We start from the raw sequence: 18,258 nt of genomic DNA on the forward strand, positions 1-18,258 counted from the left end.
CGCGCTCCATCAGGCCGCGGTGCACGCTGATATTGGTAGTTCTTTGATGGCCTGATAAGCATTGGCGGCAGTGGTGAGCGGCAGGGAGCATGGACTACATTTCCCATAACTCCCTGCATAGCCGCGCCATCTGCAAGCACGCACCTGCGTCTCCTAGTGAAGCGGCATCTGCCTCCTCCCTTGTGTCTCCCTTGGACGTTAACGGTAGGAAGTATTCTATTCGTCGTTGGTTAGCAACAGCATTAAAACGTTATTATGTTATAAAAAAAAGAGTTCGGAGATTTGTTGTTCTTTAAAATTAAATACAAGTCAATGTGTGCACTTTATGTACAGTGAGACTATTTAATAAAGTTCAATTATTTATTACGCTGGGTGTGCCTGCTTGTATGTACCACTTTAAGTAGTAAATGCTTTAGTTCCCTATGGGTCTGAGCCTCTCTTTTTTGTTCATTTTCTGTAAGACCAACACTTTTAAAAGGGCCACTGACAGATACAATTGCTCCAGCGGTCACTTAGTACACAAAGGAGTGTTCCTCTCTGCTGCACTAAGCCACAATGCGTTGTGTGACATGTCCAACATTCCAGCTTCTTTCTTCTGCGAATGCCTCAAAGCTGGCATTCTCTCAACATCAGGTGGGAAGAATGCCAGCTTCCAGTCATGCGCAGGAAAAAGAAGAAGCCAGACTGCTGGACTGATGTAATGCATCGCAAGCTCACAATGTAAGTTATTTATTTAATTTTTTTACTGCTAATTACCATTGTTTCAGTCCAGTTGTGGCTTTATACAGCAGGGAGGAGCATTCCTTGCTGTACTAAGTGAACATTGGAGCGATTTATCTGTCAATGGCCCTTTAAACATATTGTACGGCTCTCGCGGAATTATATTTCAAAATATGTGGCGTTTACGGCTCTCTTAGCCAAAAAGGTTCCTGACCCCTGCTGTATAGTATCCCTCATCATAACCACATAGTGACTGATTAGTACCCCCATACTGTGACTGAATAATACCGCCACATCATAACCATATAGTGACTGAATAATACCCCATACTGTTACTGTATAGTATCCCTCATCATAACCACATAGTGATTGATTAGTACCCCCATACTGTTACTGAATAATACCTCTACACCATAACCATATAGTATATTGTAGAAGAATAATCGAGGCACTCACCGAAGCTGGCAAAACAGTTTCTTTATTACAAAAAGATCTCGGTCAGGATGTGGAATTGCCTACGGCCGTTTCACGTGCGTACACGCTTTCTCAAGGCCCTGGCGTCACTTCCTTCACCTGCCCTTTTATTTACAAATTTGTGCACATTGTTACATAACAAATAAAAGTTAAAAAAGACAGGAAAATGCACAGTATACTTTTGTGATTCATGTATCTGATACATATTCATCTTAGAATGACAATACTTTAATATTACATTTTGTTATTTTATCTAAAAACAGCAAGGTTCATGTTAAGAACGAACTGAGATCGTTCCGGTCATTGAGACCGAGCGGTCCTAGCGCACCTGTCTGAGAAATTATTTCTGCCTCTCTTTGCAATAGAGATTTGTGTCTGTCTCCTCCTAACGCCGATGGCTTAATGTGAACTATGCCCACAAATCGCATACATCGAGCGTTATTATCATGTTTCTCCTGCATATGTTGTATCAACCTAGGGCATCCCTCGAATGTAATTAGTGATCTTATATGTTCACGAAATCTTATATACATAGGTCGTATCGTTCTTCCTATATAAAATCTACCACAATTACAGATCACTGCATATACAACATATTGGGTCCTACAGGTTATTAATCCATTAATTTCAAACGTAATGCCCCCTAAAGTCAGGTTCCTTGTACGTATTATGGAATTGCAATAATTGCATTGTCCACATTTGTGATTGCCTTTTGGACTATTAGCTGTCAGACAATTTTCATTACCCTTTTCTTTTTGGGAAAAACGGCCCCTGACCAATATGTCTTTTAAATTTTTACATCTACGAAAGGATACTATTGGTTTCCTAATTGCGACCTCCATAAGTAATGGGTCGTTTTCAATTAGATGCCAATTTTTTCGGATACTGGTTCGAATAACATCACTCATTGGGCTATAACCGAAGGATAGAATAAATCTCTTATCTTTTTTAATAAGAGATTTTCGACTCTGTTTTTTATGGTGTAATAACGATGTCTGTTTAATCTTGCTAGCTCTGTTTAAAGCTTCTTTTACCAATTGTATTGGATACCCTCTTGCTTCCAATTTTTGACTCATCTCATCTGCCTGCTCATAAAATGTCAAATCACTGAAATTAATTCGTCTTAAGCGTAAAAATTGAGCATAAGGTAAGGATTTAGTTATATGTCTAGGGTGATAGCTATCATATCGCAACAGTGTGTTGGTGGCTGTAGGTTTTCGATAACCTTTAGTCTGAATTGCACCCCCTTCTATTGTTACGTATACATCCAAAAATTAAATTTCTTGATTGCCAAATTTATATGTAAAACTCATGTTCGATGTGTTCGTATTTAGGTATTTTACAAAATCTAGAAACTCTTGCTGTGTACCTGACCACACTACAAAAATGTTGTCTATATAACGCAGGTATAGCTGTAGGTATTTGGCATAGGGATTTGATAGATTATATATCATTTGTTCTTCAAAATCCGCTAAAAATACGTTCGCAAAAGTCGGAGCTACAGGAGTACCCATAGCCGTTCCCGACTTTTGTCGATACCAAATGTCATCAAACTGGAAGGAATTATGACTAAGCAAAACTTATGACTAAGCAAAATACTCCCATGCTGTTACTGAATAAAACCGCCACGCAATAACCACAGTGACGGAGTAATACCCCCATACTGTTGCTGAATAATACCGAAAAAAAAATAACCACATAGTGACTGAATAATACCCCCATACTGTTACTGAATAATACCGCAAAAACAAACACATAGTGACTGAATAATACCCCCATACTGTTACTGTATAGTATCCCTCATCATAACCACATTGTGACTGAATAATACCCCCATACTGTTACTGAATAATACCTCTACACCATAACCACATAGTGACTGAATAATACCCCCATACTGTTACTGTATAGTATCCCTCATCATAACTACATAGTGACTGAATAATACCCCCATACTGTTACTGTATAGTATCCCTCATCATAACTACATAGTGACTGAATAGTACCCCCATACTGTTACTGAATAATACCTCCACACCATAACCACATAGTGACTGAATAATACCCCCATACTGATACTGAATAATACTTCCACATCATAACCACAGTGACTGAATAATACCCCCATACTGTTACTGAATAATACCGCCACACCATAACCACATAGTGACTAAATAATACCCCCTTACTGTTACTGTATAGTATCCCTCATCATAACCACATAGTGACTGAATAATACCCCCATACTGTTACTGAATAATACCGCCACAACATAACCACATAGTGACTGAATAATACCCGTATACTGTTACTGAATAATACTTCCACATCATAACCACAGTGACTGAATAATACCCCCATACTGTTACTGAATAATACCGCCACACCATAACCACATAGTGACTAAATAATACCCCCTTACTGTTACTGTATAGTATCCCTCATCATAACCACATAGTGACTGAATAATACCCCCATACTGTTACTGAATAATACCGCCACAACATAACCACATAGTGACTGAATAATACCCGTATACTGTTACTGAATAATACTTCCACATCATAACCACATAGTGACTGGATAATACCCCCGTACTGTTACTGAATAGTACCACCACACCATAACCACGTAGTGACTGAATAATACCCCCTTATTGTTACTGTATAGTATCCCTCATGATAACCACATAGTGACTGAATAATACCCCCATACTGTTACTGAATAATACCTCTACACTATAACCACATAGTGACTGAATAATACCCGTAGTGTTACTGAATAATACCGCCACACCATAACCACATAGTGACTGGATATTGTAAGTGGGGAAGAGGGGGGGGGGGAGGACCTCCAGCGCACCATTCGCTGTGTCTGGGAACAGAGAGCGCCCGGATTCCCGCACGGCCAGCGGCAAGCAACAGGAGAAAAAAGTGAACCACAATCCAGCGCTGGGTGAAAGTAAAAAGGAACTCCTGTTCCAATTTTATTGGTATAACAATAAAAAGAACTAAATAGGATAGTTCTGCGATGTGGAGAGTACAGGGATGAGTGATGGGTAAAGGATCAAAGTTTTCCTAACAGCTCTAATGCATTGCACTACGTGGGTAGTGCAATGCATTAGAGTAAAGATCAGAGGTGCAGGGCCTTATGCCCCGAAGTGGGACAAAAAAAAAGTTGCCAAAAGTTTAATAAATGTGTAAAAAGAAAAGTTTCAAGTTAATAAAAACAAACACTGCCTTTTTTCCTATAATAAGTCTTTTATTCTAGGGAAAAAATTAAAACGTTAAAAAAAGTACACATATTTGGCCGCATCCATAACGACCCAAAGTATAAAACTATAATGTTATTTTTCCCGCACGATGAACACAGCAAAAAAAAAAAAATTGCGATTCTGACATTGATTTTTATTTATTACCTCACCTCACGAAACATGCAATAAAAAGTGATCAAAAAGTCGCATGTGCCCCAAAAAATTACCAATAAAAACTACAATCGGTCCTGCAAAATAAACAAGCCCTTACACAGCTTTTTTGACTGAACAATAAAAAAGTTCTGGCTCTCATAATATGGTGACAGAAAAAAAAGTGTGATTTTATTGTGCAAACGCTCAAAACGTAAAAAAAACTATATACATATGGTATCGCCGTAATCGTATCATAAGTAAAATTGGCATTAATAGCGCACGGTGAACTCTGTAAAAAAAAAAAAAGACTAAAAAACATTGTCAGAATTGCTTGTTTTTTTTCACCTTGCTTGCCAAAAAATGGAATAAAATGTGATAAAAAAAATAAATCGCATGTACTGCAAAATGGCACCAATGAAAACCACTGATTGTCCCGCAACAAATAAGCCGTAACACAGCTCCGGAGGAGAACAAATAAAAAGTTCTGGCTCTCAGAATATGACAACACAAAATGTGCAGAGCGTTCCAAAAGCGGATAAGATTGGGCACCACTTATCAGCATTATTATACCCTCTTTTTATGCCCTGATGTACCCCGCACAGCTTACTTATGCCCCCACATTATAAACTGAAATACCAGTAAAATCCCAAACAGAACTACTACCAAGCAAAATCTGTGTTCCAAAAGCCAAATACCACCTGACTATGCCCCTGATGTACTCAGCTTACATATACCCCCCCCCCCCCATTATAAACTGAAATACCAGCAATACCCCACATAGAACAACTACCAAGCTAAACCTGCGCTCCAAATGCCAAATGATTCTCCCTCCCTCCTGAACCCCACAGTGTGCCCAAACATCATTTTACGTCCACATATATGGCATCGCCATACTCGGGAGAACCCGCTTAACATTTTATGAGGTAATTGTCTTTGGTGGCACAAACTGGGCACAACATATTGTGCACTAAAATGGCATATCAGTGGAAAACTGCAATTTTCACTTTGCACATTAATTTCTTTTGAAAAAACTCCTGTGGGGTAAAAATGCTCACTACACCCCTAAAATGCCATAGAGGGAAGGTGTCGCGAAAAAAAAAAAAATGTTATATAAATTTGCTTTTAGTATGTTATTAAAATAAACTGTATTTATTTGTGTTTTTGTGTTGTACTTTTTTCTTACTTTTACTTCACTATGGGGGCTACCATTTTTTTTTTCATCTCTGTATGTGTCGATTAACAACACATACAGAGATGGAATACTGCACGTACATCCCCATAGAGAATGGGAACGGGAGCCGTTCCATTCACTATAGTGTAGAACGTCTGTGTGGGAATGGCGCATGCGACGCTCCCACACAGTCCAAAAGGAAGGTCTTCGGCAGAGCGACATCCGGCACCATTTTCATGTGGACCAGAAGCCGCGGCCGGACAGTAAGAGGAATACTTCCGGTCGCGGCTTCCAAGCATATGTTCCAGGCAGCGAAGACGCGAGGAGTAGGATCGGAGGCAGCAGCGGCGGCAGGAGCAGATAAGTTATGTTTGTGTATGTGATGTATGTATTATGTTCGTGTTATACTGTCTGATTACCACTGTATCTAATCCTCCTACTGTGTGCCGCCATTTTCTGAGCGAACGCACAGTGTAGGAGGATTAGAAGATTCAACCACCTCCTTCCCCTGGCACTAGCCAGGATAAGGGAGGGGGGGATTGTGTAAGCACACTAGAACGTGTGTCTCTACACCAAATTTGCCGCATAAAGCAATGAGGTTGCTTTACCACATTGCAATGCTGCAATTTTGGGAATTGCTCCCTCTAGTGACCAGCACATGGAAATGTTATAAATTAGAATCTAATTTATAATATTTCCTGACTTGTGAAAAAAATTAAAAAAATTAAAACAATGTTTAATCACTAAATACTAACTGTTTAACTGAAAAAAATAAAATAAAAAAAATTCTAGCGACACATTCCCTTTAAAGGGTGTAGTTTCCAAAATAGGGGTCACTACTTGGGGGTTTGTTTTACTATTTGACCTCAGAGCCCCGCAATTGTGAAAATCACCAAAATAGGCCTCAAATGTGCATGGTGCTCTTCACTTCTGAGCCCTGTCATATGTCCAGGGAAATAATAAATGCCTTGAAGGGTGTAGTTTCTAAAATGTGGTCACTTCTTGGGGGCTTCCACTTTACTCTGGTACCTCAGGGATTTGCAAATGAAACATGGCGCCTAAAAACCAAGCCAGCAAAATCTGCATGCCAAATAGCGCTCCTGCCTTTCTGAGCCCTGCCGTGTGTCCAATCAGCAGTTTCACCCCATATGGGGTATTGCTGTAATCGGGAGAAATTGCTTATCAAATGTTGTGGTGCTTTTTCTCCTTTATTCCTTGTAAACACTTACAATTTCCACGTTTTGTCCGAAAAAATTTAATTTTCAATTTCAGAGCATAATTCCACTAAATTCAGCAAAAACCCTGTGGGGTCAAAATGCTCAGTATATACCTCGATAAATTCCTTCCGGGGTGTAGATTTCCAAAAAGGGTCACTTTTGGGTGGTTTCCATTGATTTGGTCCCGCAGGGGCTTTGCAAATGTGACATGGGACCGCAAACCATTCCAGCAAAACTTGAGCTCCAAAAGCCAAATGGTGCTCTTTTCATCTGAGCCCTACCGTGTGTCCAAACAGCAGTTTATTACCACGTATGGGGTATTGCCATAATCAGGAGAAATTGCTTTTCAAATGTTGGGATGGTTTATCTCCTTTATGCGTTGTAAATATTGAAGATTTCTTCATTTTATTGGATAAAATTTAGATTTTCATTTTTACATCCTAATGCCACTAAATTCAGCAAAAAACGTATGGGGTTAAAATGCTCACTGTACCCCTTGATAAATTCCTAGTGTCTTTTTGGGGGGTTTCCATTTGTTTGGCACCACAAAACCTCTTCAAACCTGACATGGTGCCTAAAATATATTCTAATAAAATAGAGGCCCCAAAATCCACTAGGTGCACCTTTGCTTCTGAGGCCTGTGTTTCAGTCCAGTAGCACACTAGGGCCACATGTGGGATATTTCTAAATACTGCAGAATGTGGGCAATAAATATGAAGTTGCGTTTTTCTGTTAAAATCTTCTGTGTTACAAAACAAAAAATGAATTAAAACAGATTTTCTGCCAAAAATTTAATTGATAAATTTCACCTCCACTTTGCTTTAATTCCTGTGAAACCCCACAAGGGTTAAGAAACTTTCTAAATGCTGTTCAGAATACTTTGAGGGGTGCAGTTTTTAAAATGGGGTGTTTTATAGGAGGTTTCTAATATATAAGGCCCTCAAAGCCACTTCAGATCTGAACTGGTCTCTGAAAAAATAACCTTTTGACATTTTCTTGAAAATGGGAGAAATTACTGCTAAAGTTCTAAGCCTTGTAACGTCGTGGAAAAATAAAAGAATGTTCAAAAAATGATGCAAACATAAAGTAGACATATGGGAAATGTTAACTATTAACTATTATGTGTGGTAATACTATCTGTTTTACAAGTAGATACATGTAAATTTAGAAAAAAGCTAATTTTTGCTAATTTTCTCAAAATGTTTTTATTTTTCACAAATAAACACTGAATGTATCAACCAAATTTTACCACTAACTTAAAGCGCAATGTGTCATGAGAAAACAATCTCAGAATTGCTTGAAAAAATTAAATAATTTCTAAGTTATTATCACATAATGTGTCAGATTTGTAAAAAATGGCCTGGTCCATTAGGCGAAAACCGGCTGTGTCCTTAAGGGGTTAAAAAAAGAGGATGGGTCAAAAAATGCTATAGGGAAAACAAACTGTTAATTTTTGATTGTGTGGTTCCCTGATGAACCGGTCATTTTAGCAGGGGAAACTGGAATGTAACATGTGTATATTATTACTTTTTACAATACACCTTTCCATCCTTGAGGGATATAGGCCAGTATGTTATTTATCTGACTACTGCACTTCTGTTTTTTTCTTCTTTTTTTGGACCTATTGGTATCACAACAAATCTCACTGTGTTTACACCCCAACCAGTTCTCTAGACTATTAAATTGGATAGGCCAATAACAGGGCATCTAGGGTATAGGTTGGGACCGTCCCTTAAGTAGGGGCGTTGTCCTGTTTAGGCAGGGTGACCTGGTAGGGTTTAACAGGGTCAGTTTGTTTTCTCTATAGCATTTTTTGACCCACCCTCTTTTTTTAAAGCGCTACCTCCGTTTTTATCAATAATAAGTAAGAGTTACATTTTATTGTTTTTTTGATCAGTCGTTTTTTTCTATGACTTTACTGAATAATACAGCCACATCATAACCACATAGTGACTAAATAATACCCCCATACGGTTACTGAATAATACCGCCATACCATAACCACATAGTGACTAATTAATTCCCCCGTACCGTTACTAAATAATACTGCCACACCATGACAACAGTGACTGAATCATACCCCCATACTGTTACTGAATAAAAACCACTATACAAAATATACTAATATTACCACCATAAAGTGATAAATGCCAGTTATACACAGGAGCTCTGCAGACCATTTAAGTGATTATAGCACATTTATATCTAGTGACTCACAGGTGATGTTTTCTCTGATTAGAGTCGTTCACTTTCCCTTTTTTCCTCCATCCCGCCCAGACCACTATGACTTATTCCAGCCACGACTTGTCTCTGCAGAATTTGACACACAGACAGGGATGCCAACCTCCACTAGAGAAATTTCTGGACAACTGAGCTAAAAATCACGGACAGACAAAATCTGTTATGGACACATTACAAAATCATTGCCTGTGCACTGTGCAGTGTGCTAGGAGTGACTCACAGCTCCGCTTGTAGCTTTCCCACGGTAACTTAGGTAGTTTTCTGTGATTAGTCGTTCACTTTCCCTTTTTTTCTCCATCCGCCCCAGACCACTGTGACGATTTATTACAGACAGTGGCGGATTAAGTAGATCATGGGCCCTGGGTTGTTACCCAAACTTGGGCCCCCCTTCCTCACCGCCGCCCTGCCGTGCCGTAACTATTTTTAACACTACTTTTTTGGGCAAGCATTAACAGTATTACGATTTCCCTTGTCACAGGGCTGTGTCCCTACATACTGACAGTATCACACTGTGCTGGGACACATCCTCCTGACAAGGGGAATTGTCTATCAGTCCTGGACTGCAGAAAGACTTTTTGTGAAATACAAGGATTTCCTATAATAAACATGTCAGGAGAGGTGACAGATTCTCTATAAATCTAGTGACTCACAGGTGACGACGTCTCAGATTCTAGTATTTTTTTCCCCTTTTCTTCTCCATCCGGTCCAGCGCTCATGACGACTTCTCCCGGCCATGACTCATTTCTGCAGAATTTGCCACTCAGACGTCTCCTCACTTTTCCAACATTTCCACACCTATAAACGAAAATAAAGTTATCATGGTGCCACATACTGTGCCCCTAAATATAATAGCACCAAACACTGCGCGCCTGAATATAATACCACACACTGTAAAACACCACATACACACAGCCCCTGTAGATATTACCCACCCCCATAGATATCGCCATACACAGCCCCCTCTATATATCACACATCCCCCCTGTAGAGAGCGTTACACACAGCCCCCTATAGTGCTATACAGCCCCCCCTGTAGAGAGCACCACACAGCCCTCCCCCTCTTGTAAATAGCACCAAAAAGCCCCCCCTATAAAGAGCGCCACACACATACCACTGTGGATAGCACTACATAGCCCTCCCCCTTTGTAAATAGCACCAAAAAGCCCCCCCTATAAAGAGCACCACACACATACCACTGTGGATAGCACTACAGAGCCCTCCCCCTTTGTATATAGTGCCACACAGTGCTCCCCCTTGTATATAGTGCCACAGAGCGCTCCCCCTTGTATATAGTGCCACACAGCGCTCCCCCTTGTATATAGTGCCACATGTACACATTTAAAAACTTTATTTATATATATATATACACACACATATATATATATATATATACCAAAAGACAAAAGAGCAAGTAACAGCACCAGGACTTCAGCGTTTGGGAGTCTCCCCAACGCTGAAGTCCTGGTGCTGTTACTTGCTCTTTTGTCTTTTGGTATTCTAACCTAAGGAATTGATTCATCCTTCTACTGGTAACGTGCACATGGCCTGATGTTCAGTTTGCATTGAGTGCTGTGTTTTCCTCTACTTTATATATATATATATATATATATATATATATATATAATGTATGTGTGTGTATCAGTGTGATTGATTGATTTTATTAAAAAATATTTTTACTTTTTGAGATACAGCTGCTTTGTATCTGACAGGATCAGTGACACGCAGGATCCACCTCAAATCTATCACATCTAAGATTATAATTTAGCGCAGGGCCCGTCAGTCCTGCTGACCTGACGGGTACAGGATACAAAGCAGCTGTATCTCAAAAAGTGAAAATATTTTTTAATAAAACGTAATTACAAAGTTGCACCAAACACACATTTTTATTAAAAAAAAATATATATATAATAACTGCTGAGAGCTACATGGGGGGGGGGGGGGGGGAGAAAGTTATACTGCAAGGGGGTCTAACTATCTGACTGCAGGCAGAGGGCTCTAGGAATAATCCCGCCTTCCCCCATAGGGTCCTCAGTAGTTACTATACTGCAAGGGGGGGGGGGGGGGGTTGAGCGTCTAACTGACTGAAGAGAGCTCTATGGGGGGAAACTATTATCCCCCCCCATAGAGCTAGCTACCGTCAGTTAGATGGTTAGCCCTCCCCCCCTTACTGCATAATCCTCCACCTAGCGTCGGCCAGTGACTTTAACCAGTTCAGGACCGCGCTATTTTGAGCCTTCAAGATCAGGTACCGTATATACATTTTTAGCATGTGCTAGTTAAATGGCTATAACTTTTTTATTTGTTGGGCTAACGACGTGAGTTTTGCGACGTTTTTTTCCGTAGACAATGCAGGTTTCTTTTTTTATCGTTTTTATACACACCTTTTTTGCTATTTTAGAATTTTTATTTATAAAGTTTGAAAATAATAGTAAAAAAATAATTTTTTTGGGTAATAACAAAGTTTTACCCTAAAACAGACCTTTTATTTTTAATCGACATTGTTTACCGTAAATTTTAATATATTACATGTCTATATTAGGGTAATTGGGTCAGCGTTTTTTTCGCTTTTTTCTGGGTTGGGTATTTTATGTGTAGTTATTATTTAAATTTTTTTTGCACTTTACTTTATTATTTTTTTATTACTATGGTCTGTCCCTCAAAGGTCAAAAAAGACCTTTGGGGAACTTTATATATATTTTTTCTTTCTTTTACGCCATGTTTTTACACTGTAACTGCGCACAGCAGCCCCAGTTACAGGGGAAATCAGCCCTCTCATAGTGACGATTGTCACTAAGTGGGCTGTGCTGGGTCTAGTTAGACCCAGCAGCAGTCTCTCAGTAAAGGCACCCGGTGATCATGTGACCAGTCACATGATCACCGGGAGGAATAGAGACAGCGCCGCTGCTGCTGTCTCTATTCCTATACACAGCGCTCATTGAGCGCTGTGTAAAAAGACATCGGAGAAGACAGAAGCAGCGAAAGCTGCTTCCATCCTCTCCTCAGGGTCCCCGGCAGTCACTGACAGCCGGAGACACGACATTCAGCTGCCGATCGCGCGGGCAGCAAGTTAAACCCGAGCCGTAAAAAGTCTATGGCTCGGGTTTTAAGGACCCTGACCGCTGGCCGTAAAAATACAGCCAGCGGTCGGGAACCAGTTGGACAGCCAGTACTAACCTCAGCGACGGTGACCGCCTGCCCGGCTCTTCTCTTCCAGCTTTGGAGTAACAGAACAGCCGTCCGTCGCTGTTCTGTTACGCACTGTCAGGGAGGCGTGCCCTAAGCACTAGCAGACGTGCTTAACGCCTGCTACCTACCCCTGTCCCGGCCAATTCTCTGCTCCTCCCCATCTCCGTAGCGGCAGTTAGCAGCGCTAGCGCGCTGAATAGTTTTATAAGACGATGTGCGGTTCGGGCTGCCATGGGCCCCCTGGGAGCCTCGGGCCCCGGGCGGCCGCCCGAACCGCCCATATTGTAATACGTTACTGATTAGAGACATGACTTGTCTCTGCAGAATTTGACACACAGACATGTTGGCTTCTTGCTTTTCCAGCATCCTCCACACCTATACCCCATCCTCTAAACAAACTCGTAATCCACAGTGCCCCAGATGGTAATAATGAACCCTTACTGCTCAACACAATAAAAGTGCCCCATAAGTAACCGTGCTCCCTGTAGATAGCGTCACACACAGGACCCCTGTGTAGATAGCGCCACATGGCTCCCCGTTGTAGATAGCGCCACACAGCTCCCCCTTGTAGATAGCGCCACACAGCTCCCCCTTGTAGATAGCGCCACACAGTCCCTGCTGTGCCACATTGTGCCTGCCTGACATAATTAACCGTTAGGAGGCAGTGGACATGCAGCAAAGCGGAGAAGGGTCACTTCTGACTGGGTTCGGTGACGACCCGAGAGTAGACCAGTCCAGTCACCTGACCTCACTTGGCAGCACTCGGTCTGCATATTTTCAGATTCCGCAGAAGTTAAACGGAATCTGAAAATATGCCCGGCCGCGGACTACTATTCCTTTGCACTGTGTATGCCTCTTCTCCTCCAGTAGCATCTCTTAATTTGGATAACGATCCTGTGTGAAATTGGGAAACAATTGCTGTTGCTGGGATGTATGGTGAATATTGCATGTTTTGCACCAATTAACTCCAGCAGTGGTGCTTAGAAAAAAAAAGTTTTTGTTTTTTGTTGGTCACGTGCAATAAAATGTATATTATATTATACTAAATCACTTGTTTATTTAATTTTTTTGCTGACTCTATATAAGAAAAAACAACTCATTTTTTAAAGCCATAAAGACATGACTATTTTATAACTTTATTCCTGAATTTTAGTACATTATACTGTGTCACTATGACACAGGCTGATGTCATAGTTAACACTCCATGTACCCTAACAGCAAGCTTACTGGACAGACAGTCCTGAGGTCCTTTCTAGGTCCCCAGGGCTTACTGCAGAGGCCCCCCCCCCCCCCCCAGTCTCCGGTCAGATGACCACAATCCCAGCTGTATTCAGGATTTGCTCTCAGAACAGCTCCTCCTTAAGAGCATGAGCCCTTATTAGCCTTTTTATCAGCAACGCCAAAGGACGTCACTGTAGATTTACCACCTGCACCGCCCAGAGTTAGCACCTAATTGTACCTGAACATGGGTATGTATTTTTCCAAAGACCATTGATTTAAGGATAACGAAGCAACAAAAAATTACAACAGCATCAGGGTTTAGTCATGTTACTGGTTGTCTTGCATTAAATAATGTCACGAAGCATGGGGGATTTTCTGTCACAGGGCCAGCAGAGGGCAGTGTGAACCCACCTTGTCACCAAGGGATTTAACATGGGGCTAAACTGGGGAGCAGAGTCTAAAGGGACCTCCGGTATTCACCCTTTAACCCCAGTACAGGGATCTGGACTTTGCTGCAGGGGAACCCCAGGTTGCTACACCCATAGTAGTCTCCCTACTTCCTACTTGGTGACGGCCAACGTAACAGGTGGATTAGTGTGGTCAGGTGGAAAGAAAGTCAGGTCATGTTGCAAGGTACAAAACAGGTCACGTACCTAATGGTCAGGGCAGGCAGTAGTAGTAGTAAAGTCATAGGTAACAAGGCAAAAGGTCAGGGCAGGCGGCAGTCACGGATGGTCAAAATACAGGCGGAGGTCAAAAACACAGCAAATTAGGAACACTGGGAACACTAGAAGAACCAAATTACCCTGACAAAGAGCAATAAAATGGGAGGAACTTAAATACCCAGGGAAGCTGGCTAAAATAATTTTGGTGTGTGCTGGCCCTTTAAGTAAGAAAGCGTCAGTGCGTGCACTAGGACCCAGCGCAGAGCATCAGCGGCCGCCAAACGAGCGGCGTGAACCAGAACGCAGAGAAAGGATAAGTATGAGGGTATGTTCACACGGCCTATTTACGGACGTAATTCGGGCGTTTTTGCCCCGAATTACGTCTGAAAATAGCGCCTCAATAGCGCTGACAAACATCTGCCCATTGAAAGCAATGGGCAGACGTTTGTCTGTTCACACGAGGCGTATATTTACGCGCCGCTGTCAAATGACGGCGCGTAAATAGACGCCCGCGTCAAAGAAGTGACCTGTCACTTCTTTGGCCGTAATTGGAGCCGTTATTCATTGACTCCAATGAATAGCAGCGCTAATTACGGCCGTAATTGACGCGGCGTTCAAGCGCCTGCACATGCCGGTACGGCTGAAATTACGGGGATGTTTTCAGGCTGAAACATCCCCGTAATTTCAGCCGTAACGGACGCCCTCGTGTGAACATACCCTAACACGGGGAGCGGGGGCAATTACAGATAGTCAGATAAAGATGTAGAATTCTGCAGTCTCATGCAGCAGATTCAGCTATAGTGACTACAAATGCTGCTGACAACCTGAGAGTCGTTGTAAGGCTATGTGCACACACACTAATTACGTCCGTAATGGACGGACGTATTTCGGCCGCAAGTCCCGGACCGAACACATTGCAAGGAGCCGGGCTCCTAGCATCATACTTATGTACGATGCTAGGAGTCCCTGCCTCGCTGCAGGACAACTGTCCCGTAGTGTAATCATGTTTACAGTACGGGACAGTTGTCCTGCAGCGAGGCAGTGACTCATAGCATCGTACATAAGTATGATGCTAGGAGCCCGGCTCCTTGCACTGTGTTCGGTCCGGGACTTGCGGCCGAAATACGTCCGTCAATTACGGACGTAATTAGTGTGTGTGCACATACCCTAATACTTCTTGTGTAGACTTATCCTAATCCACATAAAGATGAATCACTCCTGTCTAGAAAGTAATAAACTGCCAAAATCTCTTGATCATGTTAGGCTAAATTCACACTTGCGTTATATAATCCATTACGCTGATTCGTTTTTAAATCAGAATAAGGATAAAGACAGATCAGTTAAAAATCCCATTGAAATCAAAATAATGGATACAAACGGTTTGTATCTGTTTTACATTGACAAAAGTGATAAAAATAACTCATTCGTTAGGCTAAGTTCACACTACCGTTAATATACGTTTACCTCTCTTCCGTCATAGGAAGAGAGGATCGAAAGATTAAACGGAAAGCAAAGGTTCCATTAGAATTACTATTGATTTCAATGGTAATTTTTTGGTTTCAGTTGTTTTCCATTTGTCTCCTTTCGCTAGGTTTCCATTTTTTTTTTTTTTGACGAAAGCAAAATGTAGTCTGCAGCACTTCATCGATCCTCTGGGCCTACGGTTCAAGGGGTCGGGGAATGGTTATGCGGGGCCTCGCTCCTTTACGAGTAGAGCTGCGATAGACCGCATCCTTGTGCACTTTTTGTGTGCCACTCCCATACTTTTTATGGACCTGGGAGATAGAAAGCACTACTCGGGCTTTCAAAAAAAATAAAAAATAAAAATCTGAAAAAAAAAGCAACAGGTGACTAACATAAGGGATGCAATCAGATGCAATTAAATAACCCATTGAAATTTCAATGGGATTTTTAAGGGATCTATTTTTATCCATTCTGATCTAAAATCGGATTAGAGTAACGGATTATACAACGCAAGTGTGAACTCAGCCTTACATATCTGCCTAGCATACCTCTGTCAACATGGATTGCAATGATAACGACTCAAGACCTCCACAACCAATCTAATGTGTGGAATATGCGGCAATATTGTCCCGTGCCCACTGCATAACCCCTCACAGTTCCACTCCAATCAGAAATTCTCCTGGGCCGTTAAATCTAGATTTATATGGTACAGTATAAATTGATATCACACAGATTACAATTTATCTGTAATTAAGGCTAGATTCACACGAGCGTGGGGAAACTCAGACGTGAAAAACGTGACTTTTTCACGTCCGAGGTGCCTCCGTGCGGGTCCCATTTTCTTGGATCCCCATAGACTTGAACCTATGGAGAGATCCGTGAAAACGGAAGATAATAGTACATGTTCTTTTCTTCAACGGACCCTTCACACGGCTGAATTTGCAGGTCCAGACGCAACAGTTTTGCTACAGAAGAATCCACAGTAAAATAATTATGCTGTTTTGCCACAAATTTCACCCATTTCAAAAAAATACGTGAAATCCAAGACATTTTCGCAGAAATCCACAGAATTTGTGGCAAAGCGACATAGGCCCAACGGATACCAATTAATGTGAAACATGCTCAATGGTGGAAAACTTTGCTCTGTTGGAGTTCACTCCTGTTTAAGGCAAGAAATAGGGTTTGTGTGAGAATTGTGTACGAAGGTCAAGTGAATGCAGTTTAAATGGTGATAAATATATTATTCCCCAAGTCTTTAAACAGCACACATGTGCCATCTGGTGGACAAACAGCAGCATATACAACAAAACATTTTGATTGTAAATTCCTTATTATCCAGACAAAACTGTAATATATGTGTTGCTTTCTAATGGGGTATTTCTGCCCCTGCGTACTAGTAGGATAGATGGAATTTTTAATTAAGCAAATTAAACACTAATTAACTAAAGCCCCCTGACTAAAAAAAATAAAAATATAAAAAGGACAGACATTTAGCCTCTACCACCCACCTTGTGTTTATTATAGAGAAGTAAAACTAGCTATAGCGGGAAGCTTGTGCTGCGGTAAAGGCCCTTTTACACAGGCCAATTATAGTGCGATAATTGTCCTGTGTAAACAGGGCAGCGATCAGCAGATGAACGAGCAAACGCTCGATCATCTGCTGATCGCATCGTTTTAAAAAAGTAAAATATTATCGTTGTCGGCAGCACATCTCCCTGTGTCAACAAAGAGACCCGCTGCGACATGATAATAATATATGGGGACGAGCGATCGGAGTAACAACCGCTCGTCCCGATACACAGCTCCTTGTGACAGGAGCAAACGAGCGCCGATCAACAAGCTGTCTCGTAACAGGAAGAGGACCTTTAGGGCTGAGGGAAAACAAAAACTTTTAGAATTCAACACTTCCCTTATGTCTTTCACAATAATGGGGATTTAGCAAGAAGTAACCCCATAGGGAGGGCCCTCATATCTGGTGGAACTCAAAATTGACCGCTCGTGAGCCGTCTTCTCCGAGAACCAAAAATTCAGCCTATAATGGTTGATAAATATTAAGTACGAGCTCCAGTGCTCTAGTAGAGTGGGCTCTAGAAAAATTAGGTGGATCAGAGTTCTAACCAGTGGCGTAACTACCGCTGTAGCAGCCATAGCGGCTGCTATGGGGCCCGCGACATGAGGGGACCCTTGCCGCCCGCCATGCCCGGTGGCACCGCTAGCAGTCACTATGGCTGCTACAGTGATAGCGACGCCACATTCAATAGTATCTGCGTCCTTAAAATGTAGATACTATTGAACACTACGGCAGAGCAGGGAGGTATCTCCCCGCTCTGCCATTAAAGGGGTTGTCCCACAAAACACATGCATCCCTTATCCACAGGATGAGGGATACATCTACATACTTGCTAACTGTCCCGGCAATTTGCCTGGACTGTCCCGAATTTATAGAGACGGTCCCTGGACTTGTCCCGGCAACTGCTACATTCAATTGTATCT

The 18,258-nt window shown here is 41.7% G+C and overlaps 1 protein-coding gene across 2 annotated transcripts in view; it reads left to right on the plus strand.

Annotated features, from left to right (window-relative positions):
- The first annotated feature begins 626 nt into the window (after positions 1 to 626).
- Positions 627 to 18,258, plus strand: part of DRC9 (dynein regulatory complex subunit 9) — a 58,640-nt gene continuing 41,008 nt past the window's right edge. The window contains exon 1 of one of the 2 annotated variants that reach the window (XM_075861851.1): positions 627 to 720. The gene's annotated coding sequence lies outside the window, so the exon portion shown is untranslated. The remainder of the gene's footprint in view (positions 721 to 18,258) is intronic. The other variant, XM_075861853.1, reaches the window with a different exon arrangement.

This window comes from Rhinoderma darwinii, chromosome 4 (genome assembly GCF_050947455.1).
Source record: "Rhinoderma darwinii isolate aRhiDar2 chromosome 4, aRhiDar2.hap1, whole genome shotgun sequence".
In the NCBI taxonomy this organism is placed as follows: Eukaryota; Metazoa; Chordata; class Amphibia; order Anura; family Rhinodermatidae; genus Rhinoderma; species Rhinoderma darwinii.